This window comes from Symphalangus syndactylus, chromosome 4, assembly GCF_028878055.3.
Source record: "Symphalangus syndactylus isolate Jambi chromosome 4, NHGRI_mSymSyn1-v2.1_pri, whole genome shotgun sequence".
Lineage (NCBI taxonomy): Eukaryota > Metazoa > Chordata > Mammalia > Primates > Hylobatidae > Symphalangus > Symphalangus syndactylus.
In genome coordinates this window covers 71,017,163-71,039,979 of record NC_072426.2, presented here as the reverse complement: position 1 = coordinate 71,039,979, position 22,817 = coordinate 71,017,163, and positions in this window count along the sequence as shown.

Here is a 22,817-nt window from a genome sequence, read left to right as displayed (position 1 = left end):
CACCCCCTAATCCAGGCCCATCATCTCTCACCTGGACTATCCCAGTGAAGCCCTAGTTGCGTATCCCTTCCTCCACTCCTACCCTGTTCAATCCGTTTTCTACACTGAAGTGATCTTTTAAACACATAAATTATATCAACCTTCTACTTACAACCCTCCAGGGACTTCCTACTGCTATTAGGATTAAAACTCAAATGTGCCCTGTGACTCAGAGAACCCTGCACATCCCGGCTCAGCCCACCTTCCCTCTCTCACTGCCCCCTTGCTTTCTGACCTTGAGCCACACTGGCCTTTTCTTTTCTTTTTTTGAGACAGGGTCTCCTCTGTCACCCAGGCTGCAGTGCAGTTGCGTGATCTCAGCCCACTGCAGCTTTGACCTCCTGGGCTCAAGTAATTCTCCCACTTCAGCCTTCCGAGTAGCTGGGATTACCATCTCTCTTTACTCTTGGCCAATTCCTCAGCCTCCATCTCAAGCATCACTTCCTCAAAAGAGCCCCTTCCTGATGTCCAGAGATCAGGACCCCCTGTTATTTCCTCACTCCAATCCTTAGAATTTTCATTCCTAGGGCTCACTTCTATTGATAAGTTATTGCTCATTCGTTTTTCTGATGCTGGGTTCCTGTTTAAACCACAGGCTCCATGAGGGCAATGCCCAGGCCTGTCTTATTCAAGCTGTGTACCCAGCACCTAGCAAACAGCCTGGCACAGAGTGGGTGCTCCATAAATAGTTAAAGAGCATGGAAATAAATGAAGCCATGGATCTGAAGGAATCAGCCCCCTTACCCAATGTGTCATCAGTAGGCTGAGGTTGGTTGATAGCAAGGAGGGAGTCACAAGGAGATGAGGGTGACTGGGAACCTGAGAGTGTCATTCAGCCTGGAGAATGGTGAGGAAAGGGCAAGAGCCGTGTGCAGAGGAGAAAGAGAAGGACTATAGTGTCCAGGCCTAGGGAGCCAGCAGGACAGCCCTGCAGAGAAACGGGGCAGGCGGTCTGTTCGGGTTTGGGAAGCAGACATCTGGGTCAGGACAGACAGCGCCTGTTTCATCACAGGCCAGTGGAAAGCTTTCTTCTTATTATTTCCTGGCCTATCATGTTGAGATCAAAAGCTGGTCGCTCAGCCCCCTGGGTTCCCAGATACATAGCTTGCCAAAAAGCCATTTAGACTTTCTTGACCTTTTGGTCAACACCTTGAAATACCCATTTGATGGTATCACAATTAGACATGAGCCCAGAGTTAGAGGCTCTGAGAAAAGTTTATTGGATATGGAAGCACAAAGTTTAAAAACTTCAATTTCGTTTCTCTGACATATGGAGGCAATCTGGCTTAAGGTTAATGACGTGAAATCCAGATGCCGACTACCCAAGGATGAATTCTGACCCTGCTGCCTGCCAATGGCTGCTGACTTTGTGAAAATTGCTTAACTACTGTATTCTCGTACTGCTATGAAGAAATACCCGAGACGGGGTAATTTATAAAGGAAGGAGTTTCAGTTGACTCACAGTTCTGCATTGAAGAAATACCCGAGACTGGGTAATTTATAAAGGAAAGAGGTTTAATTGACTCACAGCTCTGAATTGCTGTGGAGCCCTCAGGAAACTTACAATCATGGCAGAAGGCAAAGGAGAAGCAGGCAACTTCTTCACAGGGTGGCAGAACCGAGTGAGAGCAACCTGGGGAAATGCCAGATGCTTATAAAGCCATCAGATCTTGTGGGACCCATTCACTGTCAGGAGAACACCCTGGGGGAAACTGCCCTCATGATCCAATTTCCTCCACCTGGTCCTGCCCATGACAAGTGTGGATTATGGGAATTACAATTCAAGATGAGACTTTGGGTGGGGACACAGCCAAACCATATCAATCACATTCTGTCCCACTGTCTTCACCTGTAAAATGGGGAAACCTGAGTGCCTACCTCAAAGAGGAGTTGTGTGGATTAAATGGCACAATCTGTATACAGAGTGGGGTAGGGCCCAACACATTGTGAGTGCTCAGTAACCAGTATCACTTTCATCATGTCAGAGTCAGCCTGTGGAGGCATCTTGGCCCAAGGATACTTGAATAACATAGAGGCCCCATCAGAATCTGAAATTTCTTTTCAAATTTGGGTGGGAGGTAGTCCTTGGAATCCTGGTGTGGGACTTACCTCTTGATCCACCCTGGTTCTAGGACCATGACCAGGCATGGACTAGGGGAATGGGATTTGATGAATCTAAGAACACCCGTCTGCCTCTGCCATTGAATTGTCAGCTTCCACTGTCCAGAAGAAACCGCCCCAGGGCAGAATCACAGGTTTCCTTTCAGGCTCCAAAGAGACACACTGAGAAAGCATGGGGGCTAGAGATGCTCCTTTGATCTCGGTCCCATCCATTCTTCCCAAAATCACAGACCCAGAACCTCCTGCCAATTTCTGATCTTTTGTCCTAAGTCAATTCATGAGCAGTCATAAATTGCTTTGAAGATAAAAGCACCATGTCGGCACACTGTGATGTCACTATTATTTTAATAATAGAGCTTGCACATGTCTTCTTGACATATGAACTGTTCAAAATATTTGTCTTGCTTTTCGGCTCAGCTGCTTGGGAAAAGCACTTGCCCTGTCTCTCCTGTATGCTCCTCCATACCCTACGATGTGGAGTAAGCATTGTTTTCATAAAAATGTTTGCCTTTTCTCCAACAAAAGAAATTGATGTTCCTCTTGGGGATACCTCTTTGTTAGCCAAAACTCAAGTAATTATTTTTAGAGATATGCACTTTAAAAATGTCTAATTTATTGCAATGCTTACTAATGCTAATAAAATGCACTATAATAGTCACAAGGCCAATACAGTTCAATGCACATAGAAAAAAAAGAGAAGAAATATATATGTGAACATAATAATGGATTCATAAATAAACATAAGAATGGATTTGACCTGCAGAGGAGGAAAAGAATAGAACATTTTATTCTCTAGGTCTACCACTAATGTCAGTTCTATACCCAGGCTAAGAAGAGCCTTTTAAAATTCTTATTTTATTTATTTATTTATTTATTTTGAGATGAAGTCTCACTCTGTTGCCCAGGCTGGAGTGCTGTGGCAGGATCTTGGCTCACTGCAACCTCCACCTCTTGGGTTCAAGCAATTCTCCCTGACTCAGCCTCCCGAGTAGCTGGAATTATAGGCGCCCGCCACCACACCTGACTAATTTTTAATTTTCATATTTTACAAATGGGGTTTCGCCATGTTGGCCAGGCTGTTCTTGAACTCCTGACCTCAGGTGATCTGCCCACCTCGACCTCCCAAAGTGCTAGAATTACAGGCATGAGCCACTGCGCCTGGCCTAGAAGAGCCTTCTAAAGGAGCTTCTCTGGAGAACATGTTCTACCGTATCATGACACATGCCTTCTGCAAACAGTGCCAGCATTACCTGCACTAACCACTAATTCCCCTACAGCCCTTCCCTAAACTCCCAAAACACCCCTGCCTGTTCCCCAGCTGGGATCCACTGTGTACTGCCTCGTGGCATCTCTTGCATCGTGACGTCTATATTGTAATTACGCTTTCTGCAGATGCCTTGTTTCCTCAACTATTTGTACCATTTCATCCGCTTGGCTTCATTGGCTGCTCCCCGGTGACATTCCAGACCTGGCCCATGTGCATAGGACTGGGAGGAGGCAGAGAATAAGGAAGGTTGCTGCTGCTGCCAGTGGAGGAGAGGCCATCAGCCGGGGCTTGACAGCCCAGAGTCAGTTCCCCAACCCTGGGCCTAGGACTTGCACCAGGAGGGTCCTCACATCTGCCCCAGGTTGCAGGCTTTGTCACTTGGTTGCCACTTCAGCCTGTCCATCATGTCCATTTTAGCCTAATTTAGTCTCTCAGCCATTGATGAAGGGAGTGAGTCCACAGTGTGGTCCGACAGGGGCCATGTCTAGGGGAAGATACTACTCCATGAAGTGGAATATGCCCATTCTGAGCCTTCCCAGGAAGCCGGGCCTTCTCCTCTGTCTTAGGCTGAAACCCAAGGGGTTCTGGCTAGAACCGTGTTCCTGATTCCCGCTTCCTTCAAACATTTTCTCAGAAGCAGATATGGCTTTCCACAGACCTGGCTTTCTGGGGTTAGCTAAGGGCCCCGACTAGGCTCTATCAACTGCTCCTGAGCCCCAGGAGCTTCACTGATCACTAATTTCCCCACAGCCCTTCTCTTCCCTAAACTCCCAAAGCACCCCTGTGTGTTCCCCAACTGGGATCCACCGGGCACTGCCTCAGGGCATCTCTAGAATCATTCTATCCATATTGTACTTAAGTTCGTTGCAAATGCCTTGTTTTCTTGTTTCCTCAACTAATTTGTACCAAGCAGGGAAGGAAGGAGCAACTTGGTTAGATCCACAGAAAAGAACTTAAATCCCAGGATACCTGCCCCGGGCTGGCACCCATTCCCAGTCAGTCAGCGCCCCACTGGGCATGGTGACTTTGACATATGCCAGAGTAGACACATGCTGCAATACTTTAGCACCCCCACAGGGGGAAATATGTTCCAGAATTCTCCCTTGAGTACCTACTCAGGGAGACTGTCTCCACTCATAGCAAAATAAATGAATGCATTCAAAGTCTTTGATCTCTCATAAGAGCAAATTGTCCCTGGCTATCAGGGACGGGAGCACCCTCTGCTCCCATCACTCCCAGATTGCAATGTGGGCTGATGTAGAAAACTGAAGCTGTGGGTATGGGCATGTGTGGGCCTCATTTGAGCCATGGCATTTCCAGGAGCAGTTCCAGGGAGTGACAGAAACGTTCTTCCCCGGCACTGAAGGTGTGCTCTGGTTTACTGACCATTTCCAGCAAGTGCCAGCCTTGCTTTGGATGCCACTTACCCTTCAATATGGTCAGTATTACTGGGTCTTTAAGTACATTCTACTCCCTCTCCCCTGCCCACAGGCGTGGCTGGCTGCTGCCGTCTGTATTTTCAGCTGTCAAACTGTCGCATTGCCTTTTGTATTGATCTTCCAGGGATCAGTCTGTTTCCTACTGTGCCAAAACTTACAGAGGCCGGATGCCTTTTTTCTTATACATCTGGCTTTGCTGGAAGTTCTGAAAATGGAATGGGAAGTCTCTCACATTCACGGGTCCAGCCAAGCGATCAGCATGTGGCCCAGTCCTCATCTGCTGCAGCCGAGACGTGACGGGGCCTCTTCTCCCAGATAGCCGAGCGCTCAGCTGCAAGAACCCAAGAACCCAGACGTGTGTCCACGTGTAATTGATGATATATAATAGAAGCTGCTCTGGCTGCAGGGGGAAATATGATATGGCATCAATCACCCTGCCAGAGAGAAAATGAAATTGAGATCCAAAATTTGAAAATGATGACTTCACTTTTGTTGGTTAAAGGCATCATCAGGTAAAGGATCATTCCCATAACCCAAACCCTCTGAATGAGAAGGGGGAGAGCATTCTATCCTATACAGGGGCCTTGAACACTAGAGAAGAGGGAAAGAAATCACTGTTGATGGGGTACCCAGGCCAGACACATTGCTGGTGAATCCTGACTTAACAATCCCAGCAAGCCAATAGTACAGACCTTGTTTGACAAACTGGGAGACTGAGCGTCTTCATCTGCCAGGGAGGCTATAATGGAATGTCATAGACTGGGGTGGCTTATTAACAACAGAAATTTATTTCTCGCAGTTCTGGAGGCTGGAATTCTGAGATCAGGGTGTCAGTGTGGCAGGTTCTGGTGAGGGCCTCTTCCTGGTTGATAGACAGCCGTCTTCTTGCTGTATCTTCACATGGCAGAAGGGGCCAGGGAGTTCTCTGGGGCCCCTTTTATAAGGACACTAAACCCATTCACGAAGGCCCCACCCTCATTACCTAATCACCTCCCCCAGGTCCCACCTCCAAATACCATCATACTGCGGGGTAGGATTCAACATATGAATTTTGAGGAAACACAAACATTTGGTCTACAGCACTGAGAGTCAGAGAATTCAAGTTGTGTGGAGACACACAAGAAACATGTGATGCACACAGAATTCTAATTTGAATCTTTTAAATCCAGGGCCCCTTTCCAACACCACAAGGTCGAAGTAAGATGGGGAGGACTGGGGCCCCAAAGTGCTGAGAAAAGAGGCTTTGGGGAGGCCCCAGTGAGAGCACAGAGGTGCTGAGAGGGAAGCAAAGGCAGAATGGGTGGAGCCTGCATGGTCTGACAGGCAGGCAGGTGCTGTGGCATCAGGCTAGAAAGCAGAATCTTATGCTTTTTGAGTGAATTGTGTAACCGCATCATAAAATGTGAATGCATTCTTTCTGATATGACAACATGAATATTATGATAGCCAGAGATGGTCTTATCTATCTCCTTTTTCCTCCCAAGGTGTAATCTAAGCAAGGCTTAGCACATAGTAGGTGCTCAGTAAAAGTTTGTGCATGTCTTTATTGAGTCTAGGATAACCATCACCCTTTCCTTTGCTCTCAGTACTATTTTGCCTTCTTCATTTCCATGTGTTTACTGAGAAAAAGTTGTGTCCAAATGCACAGCTCATTTTACACTAAAAGCACCTAGGCAGACGATGTCACTGGCAAAAGTCTAAATCCCTTATTTGAGTGTGCTGCTTCTAAGCAGTGTCTCTAGGGTGCTTCCAGAAAGGACTCAAAAGCCATCCAGACATGTGGGTTGCACAATCAAAGAGTGCTCGTTCTTTCACTGACCTTTTCCCTTTGCGAATACCTTGGGCTGTGTTCACCTCCTGCAAGATGGATTGCTGAGCCTGAGGAATTAGTTGGCAAATACCACCAACTGGTTTTGACGACTGTTTTGCGCAAAGTGAGAGAGAAGATTCCCTTTTTTGAAAGGCTGAAGGCAGGAGACATTCCCCTGAGACCAGGTCTTGGGCCCCTGCCAGGCTGCCATGGGCCATTGCCCTGCGGCTCTCAGAGAGGCTGAGCCCTGCCTGACCCTGGCCTCCCTAGAGGACTGTGACCCTGGCAGGACACCAAGCAACAATACCAGCCTTCCCTGAGAGTGATGAGACTAAAAGGGCCAGGCAGATAAGGCAACAAGGGAGGGCAGGTCTTAGCATCAGAGGTGGGAACAAAGGGGCCCAGGTGTGGCAAAGATGAAGAGCAATCGGTCCCTAGGATACAACTCCTGCAGTGTCATCCCAGAGGTTTCCAGGCATTCAAAAGAGAAGTTTCAATTTGAACAAAATATTTTCCTATTATTCAACAAGCCCAGGTATTCATGTGTAGATCAACCCTAAGCACCTGCACATTTTCAGTCTTAGTATCTGCTAGAAGGGATGGCAGGCCTTCCAGCAGATGCCATTCCAGCACTGCCATTTAGACAACTAGAGTAAGCCATGTGAGTCCATGTGTGGCCATGTTCCAAGGTGTGTGGCACACAGCCTGCATTTCAGGAGTTCAGAGAAGACGGGGCAAAGGATGGTTGTAGTGTGGTTATCTGAGAAGACTTCCCAGAACAAAATGCCTCCTATGGGCCACTCCCTTTCGCAATCACCATTGTCCTTTTTTCCAATGCCTGGGTTAGTGTATAAACCACAGTAGATGTTTCATAAGGCCCTGTCCCGTTGGAATGGAATTTGACCAGATGACATGGAAGAGGGCTGAACCCCTGCAAGCAGAGGCAGGACTGGAGCACAGGGTCAGGGGCACATTATGCACACCCCTTTGGTCATTGAGGATGGCCACTCCTCCCCCAGTATGGGAGGAGGAATCATAATGGCTCAAGCTTTACAACCGTCTTCAAACTGGGCCACACCAACCTCTGGGGTTTAAGAAACTTCCCAAGGGGCACATGGGCACTACAGATTTAAGGGAATCAATTTCCAGTTTCTTTTTTTTTTTTAGACGGAGTCTCACACTATTGCCCTGGCTGGTGTGCAGTGGTGCAATCTCAGCACACTGCAACCTCTGCCTCCCAGATTCAAGAGATTCTCCTGCCTCAGCCTCCTGAGTAGCTGGGACTACAGGCTCCCACTACCACGCCAGGCTAATTTTTTGTATTTTTAGTAGAGACAGGGTTTCACTATGTTGGCCAGGCTGTTCTTGAACTCCTGACCTCGTGATCTGCCCGCCTTGGCCTCCCAAAGTTCTATGATTACAGGCCTGAGCCACCGTGCCTGGCAATTTCCAGATTCTTAATCTTGGAATGTACTGCTTTCTGAGATATTTGGAACAAAACATTCGTGAGGGAAACATTATGAAAATACCTCCCCTTCACAGTCTTCTTCCACTTTATAGGGGAAGGTCAGACCCTTCCCCCATCCCAACTACTGCTATAGTGCTAACCTCTAGTGCATTGACCCCAGTGTGTTAAGTGGGTGATTTAGTGGCTTAACACAACCCATATTTACTCTCTCATGGTTTCTGTTGGTCAGAAGTCCAGGCCTCACTTAGCTGAGTCCTCTGCTTCAGGGCCTCACAAGAGACTGCATTCAACGTGTCTGCCAGGCTGGGGTCTCATCTGAGGCTCCACTGGGGAACAATCTACTTCCAAGCTCATGTGGTTTGGGCAGGATTCACTTCCTGGCAGGTTATTGAGTCCAGCTCCCTGCTGGCTGTTGCCAGAGGCTGCCCTGAGTTTCTGCCACAAGGGCTTTACCACATGGAGGCTTACATCAACAAAGTCAATAAGGGAGAGAGTCGAGACAGATAGAAAGTCCCACCTCCTGTTGCATAATCACAGACATAACATTCATCGCACACCCTTGACGTATTCTGATTCCCCCCTTTATTTATGTATTTATTTATTTATTTTTATTGATACATAATAGATGCACATATTTTGGGGTAAGTGTGATATTTTGATACATTCCTATAATGTGTAATGGTCAAATCCAAGTAATTGGAGTATCCATCATCTTAAGCATTTATCCTTTCTTTGTGCTAGGAACATTTGAAGTATTCTTTTTTAACTATTGTGAAATATATAATAGATTATTATTAACTATGGTCAGTCTACTGATCTATCAAACACCAGCTCTTATTTCTTCTAACTTTATTTTTGTACCTACCCTTGCTGTTTCTGTTAACTAGAAGCAAATTACAGTTCCAACCACACTTTGGTAGGGGACTCTACAAGCCCATGGATACCAGGAGGCAGGAATAATCTGGGACGATCTTAGAGTCTATCTGCCACACTGGGTTACCAAAGAAAGAGATGATTAGAAATACTGGCATCAGCAAGATGTCCTTTCATGAAGGCACAGAGACACTCCTAGCCATCTTATCAGGGTACATTTCCAATGACGTTTTAGTAATTATTTTAATTAAAATTTATTTAATGTGTAGTTTTGCTTCTTTCGAGACCCAGTCTTGCTCTGTTGCCTAGGCTGGAGTGCAGTGGCACAATCATGGTTCACTGCCGTCTTGACCTCTTGGGCTCAAGCAAACTTCCCACCTCAGACTCCCGAGTAGCTGGGACTACAGGCACAGGCATATACCACCATGCCCAACTAATTTTTAAAACAACTTTTATAGAGATGGGGTCTCACTATGTTGCCCAGGCTTGTCTTGAACTCCTGGGCTCAAGTGATCCTCCCACCTCAGCCTCCGAAAGTGCTGGGATTACAGGTATGAGCCACTGTGCGTAGCCTTTAATGTATTTTTAATCAAAATGTAGATTAATATTAAATTCATAACTAAATTCAGAAGAAATAATTTCTTTTTTTTCTTTTTTTTTTTTTTTTTTTGAGATGGAGTCTCACTCTGTTGCCCTGACTGGAGTGTAGTGGCGCGATCTCGGCTCACTGCAATCTCCACCTCTCACGTTCAAGCAATTCTCCTGCCTCACCCTCCCAAGTAGCTAGGACTACAGGCGCATGCCTCCATGCCTGGCTAAGTATTTTTGTATTTGGGTAGAGACAGGGTTTCACCGTGTTGCCCAGGCCGGACTTGAACTCCTGAGCTCAGGCTCAGGCAATCTGCCCGCCTTGGCCTCCCAAAGTGCTAGGATTACAGGCATGACCCCACACCTGGCCTAAATAATTTCTTAAATGTCCATATTTATACACACTTCGGTGACAAGGAAGTAGGATGGGCAATTAATACAAATTTTAATTTATAAAATTATATTTTCTTGGAATAAAATTCAGTGTGAAAGAGGAGTGGAAATACAATACAAAGATATTAAATTGCCAACAGCTAAAGAAGAGAATATTAATGTTTTTTAAATAGATGGTAGTGAGAGTATCAAATCACCCTTGTGTTTATACTCCATCAGATATATTTTAAAGAGTAATGAAGTCATTTTTTTTAAATGCCAGTGTTTACATTTTGCTGGAAATTCTATCTTTTTTAGTTATTTAAATATTTGAAGAAAAGGATTTAAATGTCAACTTAAAAATGTGCAAGTGGGAATGTAATTTTTCAAAATATTTTTAGGGTGTAGGCCAGGGTGCTGGAAGACAGTTGCTTTACAAAATTCAAGGTCACCAAATCTGTGGTACTGAAGAACAAACTTTCATCACTGCCACGGTATCTTATAAAGAAAAATTCCAGTGGGGCTCAGTGGCTCAGACCTGTAATCCCAGCACTTTGGGAGGCCGAGGCAGGCAGAGGCAAGAGAATCACTTGAATCCAGGAGGTGGAGGTTGCAGTGAGCTGAGACTGCACCACTGCACTCCAGCCTGGGCAACAGAGTGAGACTCCATCTCAAAAAAAAAAAAGGAAAAATTCCCAAGATTTTCTATCAAAAGAGCATGTATTTTTGCATGTCTTTGATCTACACATTGTGTATACTATTCCAAAACAAGATGAATCCCTCAGTTCTGCTTATGCTCCCCAGCTTTTAAAACTCTTCTTTTGCTGTTTGGGATCTGGGCCGCCTGGGGTGGGAGTGGGGATATTAATTGGTGATATCCTTTGTAGATTTGTCCCCACCCAAGTATCATGTTGAAATGTAATCCCCAATGTTGGAAGTGAGGCCTGGTGGGAGGTGGTTGGATAATGGGAGCAGATTTCGTTTTTCTTTTCTTTTTTTTTTTTTTTTGAGACAGAGTATTGCTCTGTTGCCCAGGCTGGAGTGCAGTGCCACGATCTCGGCTCACTGAAACCTCTGCCTCCTGGGTTCAAGTGATTGTTCTGCCTCAGCCTCCCGAGTAATTGGGATTACAGGCATGCACCACCACACCCGGCTAATTTTTTGTATTTTTAGTAGAGATGGAGTTTCACCAAGTTGGCCGGCCTGATCTTGAACTCCTGACCTCAAGGGATCCACCTGTCTCGGCCTCCCAAAGTCCTGGGATTACAGGCATGAGCCACCACGCCCGGCCTGGGAGCACATTTCTTATTAATGGTTTAGCACCATCCCCTTGGTGCTGTCCTCGCAATAATGAGTAAATTCTCACGAGACCTGGTTGTTTAAAAGCGTGTGTTGCCTCCCCTCCTCTCTCCCTCCTGCTCCTGCTTTGCCATTGACTTGCCTGCTCCCTCTCCACCTTCCATCTGATTGTAAGTTTCCTGAGGCTTCCCTAGAAGCTGAGTGGATGCCAACACCATTCTTCCTGTCCAGCCTGCAGAATCATGAGCCTGTCAAACCTCTTTTCTTTACAAATCACCCAATCTGTTATTTCTTTATAGCAATGCAAGGACTGACTAATATAGTTAGGTTCTGTGAAGTTCAGCCACCTTGAATATATGTGACTGAATACACATACCACTGAATATAACATACGCCTCTTCATAGACAGAGACAACCAGTGTTTGTCTGTCCCCTTTAGAAATATTAATCATAATGTTATAATGTTGACTGTCCTGAAAGAGATTGTGACAAATTTTCTATTTGTTACCTGTTTTTTTTTGTTTGTTTTTTGTTTTTGACAGGTCTTGCTATGTCACCCTGGCTGAAGTGCAGTTCACAGGCATAATCATGAATACTACAGCCTTAAACTTCTGGCCTCAAGTAATCCTCCTGCCTCAGCCTGCTGAGTAGCTGGGACTATAGGCACACACTACTGAGCCTAGATTTGTTACCTGGTTTTTACTGGAAATAGGTAAGCTGGTGACACAAGCTATATGGATTGTAATATTAGATCAGGGGTGGGGCTTCTATCAAACTGGAGGAGAGACAAGGAGGCCAAAGTGACGGAGCCCACTTCTCTGCAGGCTGAGGCTGCCTGCTGGCCCTCCAGTGGTTGTGGCTGTATTTGTTCTGAGAGAGCTGCAATAGCTGGCGAGTTCCTGGACTTGTCCGCACCTGTGCGGGCATGGGACACTGCTTTGGTCTAGACTGCCTTTGCATCTGCCCCTGGGCTTTTAGGCTGCCTGCCTGTGGAGTCACAACTGGCTGAACATCCTCTAAACAAAGGGCTATAGCAGGCTGATCTTGGCCTTTCCACCTCAAATGCGTTGAAACTGCAGGGCTCGAAGAATCCCACACACCACTGATCTTGATCTTTTAGCATTTCAACATTCTCATCCTTTTATTTGTTTATTTAAATGTTTTTAACTTTTCAATAGACTTTCTTGGAGCAGCTTTAGGTTCACAACAATGTAATTCCCATCCTTTTCCTACACCGCCTGGCTGGCAGCCAAGCTCCTTCATACTCATCACCTTTCAATATATTCATCTGCTAACAGGGCTCAGTGAGGGATGGCTTTAAGCCCACATGTCTAAGAGAAAGGAGGAAAAGAAGAGGAAATTAAACCCTATGACAAGCAGGACAACTGCCGAAGAAATTGCACAGTGGATAAAGCCTAAAAGAATAGAGTTCCCTGCTCTAGAAAACCAACAAAATCCATGGAACCTTGGATTACTTATCCCTACGATGGGAGTCATGATCCTGCTTAACCCTTACGGATGGAAACTATAACAATTGCATAGCCTGGCAATGAATTAGAAAGCATTTGGGGAGGTGCTAAGATTTAGATATAGTATTAAGAAGTAGTGAATTTTTTTTTTATTTTTGATTTTTGTGAGTACACAATAGGTGTATATATTTATGGGGCACCTGAGATGTTTTGATACTGGCATGCAATGTGAAATAAGCACATCATGGAGAATGGGGTATCCATCCCCTCAAACATTTATCCTCTGAGTTGCAAATGAAATATTACCATTAAAATCGACCATACACCTAGCTTAAAAAAAATCCTGAGCTATCATGACTCTGTCTAACCTTAGAAGTAGGTAACACACATGTACCCCAGAAACATGTCAAATATTATATATCAATAAAAGAAAAAAAGGGGGAAACAAAAAGTGAGGAACAGCTCCTTTCAATTTCACAGATTATTCTCCCACTGCCAGCTGTTCCAACGCCATCATTATAGCTCTGTATCTGCAAGAATAATACTGTGTTTAATTCCTCTCTCCCCCACTCAGCCTTCCAAGAAAGTGTGTGTGTGTGTGTGTGTATGCGTGCAAAGTACCGCCTCCTACCCAGATAAATCTAATGGTTGATTCTGTCTAGACATGTCCTGACATCTATAAAGGCCTGTGGGAAGAGGTGAACATTCCTGGCCGCCACTCCTTCCCTGAAGTTCTGCAATAGGCTGTGGAACCCCCTTCCCTGTCCTTTCTCTCATGGGGCTAGGATGACAGCTCAGGCACTACAGAGCTTCCCTGAAGAAGGCTCGCAGAGCCGTATGGGCCTCTGTTGGGAAAGAACATAGCTCATCATTTGGATAGAGTCATTTTTCATCCAGCCGGGTGCTGGTGTGGGTTATGGGAGTGTGCACCAACTGTATTATAGACAAGACCCACATTGCCGGGAGAATCCAACATCAAACCCTAAACAGGGATCTTGGTTTGGCTTAAATGCTCCTCACAATGGCTCGGTGGGGTTTCAAGGTGCCGTTACAGGGATTTCTCAAGAAATCAAAACCGGCTGGGCATGGTGTCTCCTGCATGTAATCCCAGCACTTTGGGGAGGCCGAGGCAGGCAGATTGCTTGAGGTCAGGAGTTCAAGACCAGCCTGGCCAACATGGTGAAACCCCATCCCTACTAAAAATACAAAAATTAGCTGGGTGTGGTGGCGGGTGCCTGTAATCCCAGCTACTTGGGGGGCTCAGGCAGGAGAATCACTTGAACCTGGGAGGTGGAGGTTGCAGTGAACCAAGAGTGCCCCACTGCACTGCAGCCTGGGTGACAGAGCAAAACTCCATCTCAAAAAAAAGAGGAAATCACACATCATGTTGAATGTATCATATCTGGCACAAGTGTTCTAAACTGGACATAAACCTCATGGCTTGGCCAAGTTTTTCTGAACAAACCACAATGATTCATGAAAAAAAATTGTATACTTTTGAGTGGGGCAAAGACTTCATGCTACAGTTTGTAGTAAAGGTCAAAGGTCAGGAATTGATTTTGGTTAAATCAGTTGAGATTCTTTTGCTATCCTTAAACTTGGAGATGGTAAAGGTTTCAGATTTCAAAATGAAAACTTTGCCCAGCAACTGGGTTTATTATGTATCATTGAGAAACTAGTCTTCATACCCTGAAGCTTCTTCAGCACAGCTATTGCTTGAAAACACTCTAGAAAACCACAGGGAACATTTTCCCAGTGAATCATAATCTGTCTGGGAAGTTAGAGAAATCAATCAAGTAAGCCTCGATTTTTTTTTCCTGGACCATCTGGACAATTCAGATAACAATGTATTGTGGTCACAGCTCACATTTTTTCAGACCTAAAGTTGAATTTGTTATTTGAATTCGTTATGAGACAGGAAGTGAAATGTCTGCAAAGATAAATGAAAAGGGGGAATGATTTTAGCAAACAGGACTTGGATACATTTTCTAAGTGATTTTTCCAAGATTCACTGGTCCCAGGATTTGGTCCCATGGCCAGATCCTCCTAAATGAAAAATTTTCAAATTACTGTGCTGAATAGTGCCTGGATTCTTTCTACGAGTGCCAGAGAAAAAAGTGAGTTAGCCCAGGAGTACCTCTCAGACTGAAAATCAAAACAGCCAAGGGCAAAGAACTGGAAATAGACACTGAACTTCAGGCTCCCTCTCAAAGCCATATTGTGGCCTGTGAAACACACATCGCTCACACCTCATCAAAGCCAGTGAAACAGTAGCTGTCATGCAAGCTAAATCTTGTTTTCACAGAGCCTGCCTGTGGCTGGTTTCATTTGGCTCAGCCTAAGCTACCTGAACACCTGGTTCTATGCTTAGATTTTCCTACGTGTGGAAAGCAATTATCTTTCAACTGGTGAGAAAACTGTACAGAAAACCCAACCGCGATCATTTGGGGAAGTAGCCAGGTGCACGTCTGCCATTACACTGTGACGGAACAAATTGTTAAGCAGGTACAGAATTTGATCGTAATTTAGGCAAAGGCCTATACATGTTTCTAACGTTTTTAAAAAGACCTCTGTTCATAACAACAGACACTAAGGATTAGTGATTTTTCCCCAAGTGCATGATCAGGTCTATTTTGTTACAATGGTGCCTCCTGGCCAAGGCTAGGGACACTCAAAGAAGGGTCTTGGGCAGATAGGAAAGATTTCCCTGCAGGAGGTTTGAGAGGGGCCTAACAATTTGTAGGTGTTTGAAATATAATTTGAAATGGTTACAAAGCTACAGCCAATGATGTAAAAGAAGGTATGTTTTATAGTAAGTATTAAAAGAAGGCAAATAGATGCTAAGGAGAGATGGATTGGCTAAGAGAAAGATTAACACACAAATTGCACCTATTCATTCCTATATAATTCGTTAGGGAGAGGTACAAATTAGGCTCTGGAATTTCCAGCAGCCGGCCAGGCATGGTGGCTCATGCGTATAATCCCAGCACTTTGGAAGGCCAGGGTAGGAGGAATGCCTGAGGTCAGAAGTTCAAGATCAGCCTGGGCAACACAGAGAGACTCTGTCTCTACAAAAATTTTTAAAAAATTAGCCAGATGTGGTGGTGCATACCTGTAGTCCCAGCGACTATGGAGGCTGAGGCAGGAGGATCACTTGAGCTCAGGAGTTCAAAACCTGCCTGGGCAACATAGCAAGGCCCCATCTCTACCAAAATATTTTATTTAATTAGCCAGGCGTGGTGGCACACATCTGTAGTCTCAGCTATGCCATAGGCTAAGATAGGAAGATGGCTTGAACCCAGGAGTTTGAGGCTGCAGTGAGCTATGATTGCACCACTACACTCCAGCCTGGCAAGGGCCCAGTCTCAAAAATAAAATAAAATAAATTTTAAAATGAATTTTCTAGGAGCCAGCCAAAGAGGAAAGTGCCATCAGTTGCATTGAGCCACCCTGTCCACAAGGTGAATCATTAGCTCGGGATAAGCACAACTATTTGGGCAGGTCGGCAGGCACACCATTGCCAGGGATTAGAGAGTCAGGGGACAGGTTGTCCTCTTCTGTCTAGTACTGAGGAATTTCCTTTGATATGATTCTTTTAATGCTAAAGGGAGTAAAGTCTTGGGACAACCAGGATGACTTGGTCACCCTACCTGGGAATGTTTGCCAGTCAGTCCATCCTGGCCTGGTCCCCCCACCTCCACCCAGCAGGCAGACTGCTGTCTGAGGCCTCACCCACATCCCAAGACTTGCAGCTGCATGTGGGTGACAGGTTGCACAGGCGCTGACCTTGGGGTTCTGGCAAGCTGTTGGCTCAGTGTTTGTGGAAGACAGTAGAAGCCACAGGGTGTAGAGAACTGAAAGGACATTCCCGGGGAAGGGGGAAACTTTCCCATGTCAATCCCAGCAGAAGCTGTGGCTTTAATTTTCCTCAGTCTGCAGCTGCATGGAGAGGAATCCGGGAGGGAAAACTGCCCATACAGAGCCTTACGAAACACCAGTTCGAGTCACTAGCCTCCAACAGGCTCGGTGAATCATGCTGACTGCCTCCTGGACTCATATGAGGCTGCTCTCCTCAGCAGGGCAGCCTGCACTACAAACCAGCCCTGCCCCTATCCCTGGCTAGATTGCCTTGCTCACCCTACCTTGGACCTTCCTGGTTCATTCACGAGAAAAATCCTGAGACTGGCAAGAGCCAGGAATTGTCGATCTCAGACTAAATAAGACGGCTTTCATGGTGGCCTTTTACCTAGCGTGGCAGTCAAAGACTGCGCTGCCCCCAACAAAAGACACTCCCCTGCTTTCATAACTGGCACTGTAACATAGATATCCTGTGCTGGAACATTCTGTCCTGTGCCAGCAGAGACCTGGATCTCAGCAGAGTGCATAAACAGGAGGACTTTTGCTACACTATTCCAGGAATATGACATACTGCTACCCTGTCCCTCCAGAGTCACCTTCTTGGAAGGTTGACAGTCTCAGAGGCTTCTGGGGAAGAGACTGCTGCCTCCTGGTAGACCCTGAATAGGTTCCACTGCTCTCCCTCTCATTACAGTGACGATGAGGCAGAAGGATCAGGCTCCACCTTGACTTGTATACCTTTTCTTGCAAAGATGCCACTGACAGAATTTTCTGGACATCTGTAGAGAATGTGGAAGACCTTACAGGACTACGTTGTTTCTGGATATCTGAGACCAAGATCCATTAGGGCAAACTTGTTTTTAAATTTTGTTTCTTATGTATCTTGTGCTTTTTAAAACTTGTTTTTTATATGTAAGCTTTTTAAAAATTAAAATTTCAGCTTATATCTTTCTTGAATTAAACCACTTGCCAAATTCAACAAAGTCCCAATCAACATTTCCATGAATTTCTAAATAAGTGGCCTAACCTGAATATTTTTTACAATGTGCCCTGGATATGGAAGATAGAGGAACATTCTCCACCCTTGAGAAACTCACAATTTACTAAGAGAAAAAAATAGGCTAGGTACAGTGGCTCGCACCTGTAATCCTAGCATTTTGGGAGGCTGAGGCGGATCAACTGAGGTCAGGGGTTTGAGACCAGCTTGGCCAACATGGTGAAATCTTGTCTCCACTAAAAATACAAAATTAGCCGGGCGTGGTGGCGTGCACCAGTACTCGTGGTCCCAGTTACTCGGGAGTCTGAGACAGGAGAATCACTTGAACCCCGGAGGCGGAGGTTGCAGTAAGCTGAGATCACGCCACTGCACTCCAGCTCGGGCAACAGAGTGAAACTCGGTCTCAAAAATAAAAAAGAAAGAAAGAAAGAAAAATATAAACATACATGATCACAATAATTGCCAGATCTTACAGGGCCTTGTGTGCCTGGGTGAGGAATTTAGGCTTTATCTTGTGGGCACTGGGGATTTATTGTAAAGGACATTATACAGGAAGGTAGCATGATTGAATTTGCATTCAGCGTAAAGAAAGGGTTGGCTTGAGAAGAGTCGGGAGACAACTAAACCAGCTGAGAGCCTTCAGCAATGGTCCAGTTGAGAGAGGAGGAGGGCTGGTACTAAGGGTAGGTGGAGAGAAGGAAGAAAAATCACATAATATTTAGGAAATAGAACTAACAGGATTTCATGAGTATTGGATATGAGAGGTGAGGAGGAGGGGATGTCTGGAAAAAGTGCCCTTTCACAGAAGGCAGCATGTCCTGGAAGCATGAATCCAGGAATGACTTTTTTTGTTGTTTGTATAGGACTAGGACTAAAACCCATATGTGTTTCTGGAGAATGGGGGAGTGTCCCATTGTGGCTCAAGACTGGAGAGGTGGGTAGGGAAGAGGCTGGCGAGGTAGGTAGGGGCTGCATTGTGGAGCACAAGGGTTCCATGTTCAAGTTCAAATATTGCTAGTGGTTCTTTCATGCACATGGGATTGAGGAAGTGGCCCAATCAGGGTTCTGAACAAAATCATGTTCAAACCAAAACCCAGGAAAATTTGGGGCCACCTCCATACCTAGTTTTGACCAGGAGAGGTGCCAGGGAAGCATAATACCCTACAGTAACTACAGAAAATTCTATGGGCTCCTTTCTGAGGACTGCCTGCCTACTCAGGATACAAAACTAGGAGGTCAGACCTAGCAAGACAAGAGGTGGAAGGGGCACAGAGAAACATGCTAGTCGCTGGTGTGGATCATGAATGCTATGCGGCCAACTTAACCTGAACCCAAGGAGGGTGGTGGGTTCCTCAATATTCCTACAGAAAATATTCTTATCAGCAAATTCATTTTATGGCAATAGTTCATAACTAACCCAGTGCACAGCTTGGGCAGTTTGGCAGAAAGGGAGTCTCCAACCACATCCATTGTCTGCATGTGGGCTGAGGAGCAGCCCTCCAGGACATGCGCCCACATCTGCCCAGGTGAGTTGTTGAGGTACTTGAGTCAGGTGTGTTTACCTCCAGATCTGTGTCCATCAGTTCCACTTATGTTAACAATTATGTAATTTAGTGAATAACCTATAAACTGATGAAATATGAGTACAGGAAAGAGCAGTTTCTGTGGTAACAAGGTTGAATGCCTTGGAAAACTTAACAGCAAGTCAATCAAAGACCAGACCACTGTTGAGCTGTTGAGTTACAGATTGGTGAGAGAACTGAAAAATATGAAAGGAAGAAGTTAACTCTCCAGAAGGATACTACACTCTGTTACTTCCCATTTTCCATATTTGAAAGTCATTCCTCCACATTTGAGAAAACCACATTATGGGTTGAGGATTCTTCATTGTGGTTTACACCAAAAAGCCAAAGAAGCAGCTCTGTTAGAGGACCCAGACTTCGAGAGAAGACTTTGGCCTTGCCCCACGCCTGCCAGATGAAGGTGCCTTTGCATTGAGTTAAAGTAAAACAGTTAATGAATATATATTTAGTCATTATTTTATTTTTGATGATGATGATAATTTTATTTTATTTATCATCATCATTATTATTATTACTTTGAGATGGAGTCTTGCTCTGTCACCCAGGCTGGAGTGCAGTGGTGCTATCTCAGCTCACTGCAACCTCCGCCTCCCGGATTCAAGCAACTCTCCCTCCTCAGCCTCTCAGGTAGCTGGGATTACAGGCGCCCGCCACCATGCCTGGCTACTTTCTGTATTTTTAGTAGAGATGAGGTTTCACCGTGTTGGCCAGGCTGGTCTCAAACTCTTGACCTCAGGTGATCCACCCACCTTGGCCTCCCAAAGTGCTGGGATTACAGGTGTAAGCCACTGCACCCAGCCTATTATTATTATTATTTTCTTTTGAGGCAGAGCCTCACTCTGTTGCCTAAGCTGGAGTGCAATGGTGCAATCTCGGCTCACTGCAACCTCCACCTCCCTGGTTCAATTGATTCTTCTGCCTCACCCTCCCAAGTAGTTGGGACTACAAGCATGCATCACCATGCCTGGCTAATTTTTTTTGTATTTTCAGTAGAGATGGGGTTTCACCATGTTAGTCAGGCTGGTCTCGAACTCCTGACCTCAAATGATCCTCCTGCCTCGGCCTCCTAAAATGCTGGAATTACAGGTGTGAGCCACTAAGCCCAGTAATGATTTCATTGTTAACAATTCCCTACTTAATCTCTTGATTAAAGGGAAACCCTAAGGCCTTGCTCTTCGTTCCAACTTTAATCCCTGTCTTTCTTCTTCTGACCTTGAACTCTGATTCAGCTACCCCTCTCCAACTTTGGCTGACTCTCCCTTGTCTTCCCAGAAACATCAGTGACCTGGGGGTTCTCTCTCCTCAGATACTAGCTGTCTAGGACCCATCAGGATCCAGATTTGGGATCTAAAACTTATGCAATTGGGGAAATTCTTCAAGAAATATAATCCATTAAATAAAAGTTAAGTATGAAAGCAAGATTTATTAGAATGATTTTTAAAAGCCAAATTATAAGTTTTTAAATGCTGACAAATACATAGACATATACAATTCTGGAAAAAAGAAGCAACGCTTTTTATTAATTGGGTGCCTGACGTGACCCTGTAATACTTTTTTCCAAATTTTTTTTGCAACATTCTCTTGGCCTATCTATAATATACTTTTATAATATCTTTCTATAGAAAAAAAAGGAAAAATAATTTAGTATTGTCTCTGATATGGTTGATCTTTATTTTTATTTTCGAATCTTATTATTGATTGTTTATAAAAGTTTCTTTCAGCCTCATGATTCTTTGTTGGTAATGGCAAGTAAGTTGTCAGAATTCTTGCCAAATTTTGGGAAATCTGTGTGTTTCTTTCATATAAGAGCTATAGGACTTGGGGCATTCAAGATTTTTTCACCATAACTAACCATAAAAACTGAAAAATTGATGTCACTTCTTAATCAGATTGTCTTTGATATCCTTTTTTAGAGATATATTTATAAATTGTATGTTATCTTCATTAATGTCTGTATTTCAGGTCAAATCTGCAAGGAATTAGTGCAATATGACTGGGCATGGTCATTTTAGTTGAAGGAAGAGCATGAAGAAAAACACTCTCCAGCAAAGGCAAAAAGTCTGAGCAATGGTCTCAGAGCAATGGCAACAATGGACAGAGAGCAATAGACAAATAGACAGCAGTGGGCGAATAGACCAGAGTCCATTAGGGAGATGCAAAATGATGTCAAATGCTGGCAAGTGGCTGAGGATGGACCATCCTGTCCTTAATTTGGGGAGTCAAAGACCCGATGAGGGGTCACTAAGCAATAAAAGGCAATAGAGGATTGTTTTTAGATCAGCACCATCAGAGTCAGACAAATCTCAACCCTACTTCTGCCTGTGAATTTCTGCTAGCAATAGGTTAACTATTTACATACATGTCTGCAAACCACCTACACATATCCCCCAAAGTCTACCCTAAATGTATGCCCAACTCAGTGACCCTGAGCCAGATCCCTTAAATGCCATGGCCACTCCAGTACCACCTGACCAGAAGGGAAGTGAGACAGAGAGACGTCTGAATGGAAAGAAGCAGCATCTTAACTGCTAAAATATCTAACTTTTGCAAAGTTTACAGAAGCAAATGTCCATGGGAACACATTGCTATGGCTCCTGTAGCCCTCTGCACATGGAAGAGGTGACAACTATAGCCTGCAGCCTCCTGGCAGTAAGAACTGGAAAGATGTCCCTAGATCCCAGGCATTCAGTAGAAAAGAGACCTAAGTGCTTCTTAGGCTAACTCTAGGCAGCCTAGGGAAGGAAAAGGCAGCCACCAACTGGTGAAAGTGAAAGGAAAAGATGGGGGCTCCTGTGGATATGAGTCTATTAAATGCAACAAGCGTGCATTGAGCAGCCTGATGTACACATGCTAGACTCAAGCTTAAAAGGTGAAAGGTAGTCCCTGCATTATAGTGGCTGAATCTAGAGCTTATAAACTCAGACCCCACTGAAGGGCTGGAAAAAAACAGGACAAGTTAAAGAGGCAGGGACAATGGCAAGTGCTTTGGTGTCTCTGGCTCCTGTCAAGTGTTGCTAAGTGATGGGGCTGGTGTCATGGAAAAGCCACCAGTAGAGTTGCACAGGGCTCTGGGCTCAGAAGGGTCCCTCAGTTGGGTTTTACTGCTCTTAATTTAATTTATTTTATTATTAAATTTTATTTTTGAGTTTGTATTTTGTAAGTGAGGTCTGTTGAGACAATAGAGCATGCATGGGGACTTGGAACCTCAGCTCCTCCATGACTGTCTTTCATCACCTCCCCAGTTCTTGGCCTCCTTCTTGTCACCCTCTGACTTCTCAGGCCCTATCTAGCCTTCCTTTTCCTGCTCCTGCCTAGGAACAACTGCTGCTGCCCTTCCCCCTAGGTGTCAATTAAGTCAAATCACCAGGATGGGCAATAAGGGGGAACCAATGTTCTTCCATCCCTCTCTGCCTTCAGTGGGGATCCAGGAGTGAGCACCAGGAGGGTTGGGGTCTCAGAGCAGGGCAAGACAGTGACCATCCCCACCCTGATCTGGGTGACTCAGTGCAGGTGAGCCTCTCATTCACCCTCAATCCAGCTACTGAGTGTGATTCAGTGTGGAGGTTGCCATCCCTCGGGGATTGCTGTCAGCAGTGGGTTAGGGCTGCAGGATGGTGAGAATGGGGAGCAGAGT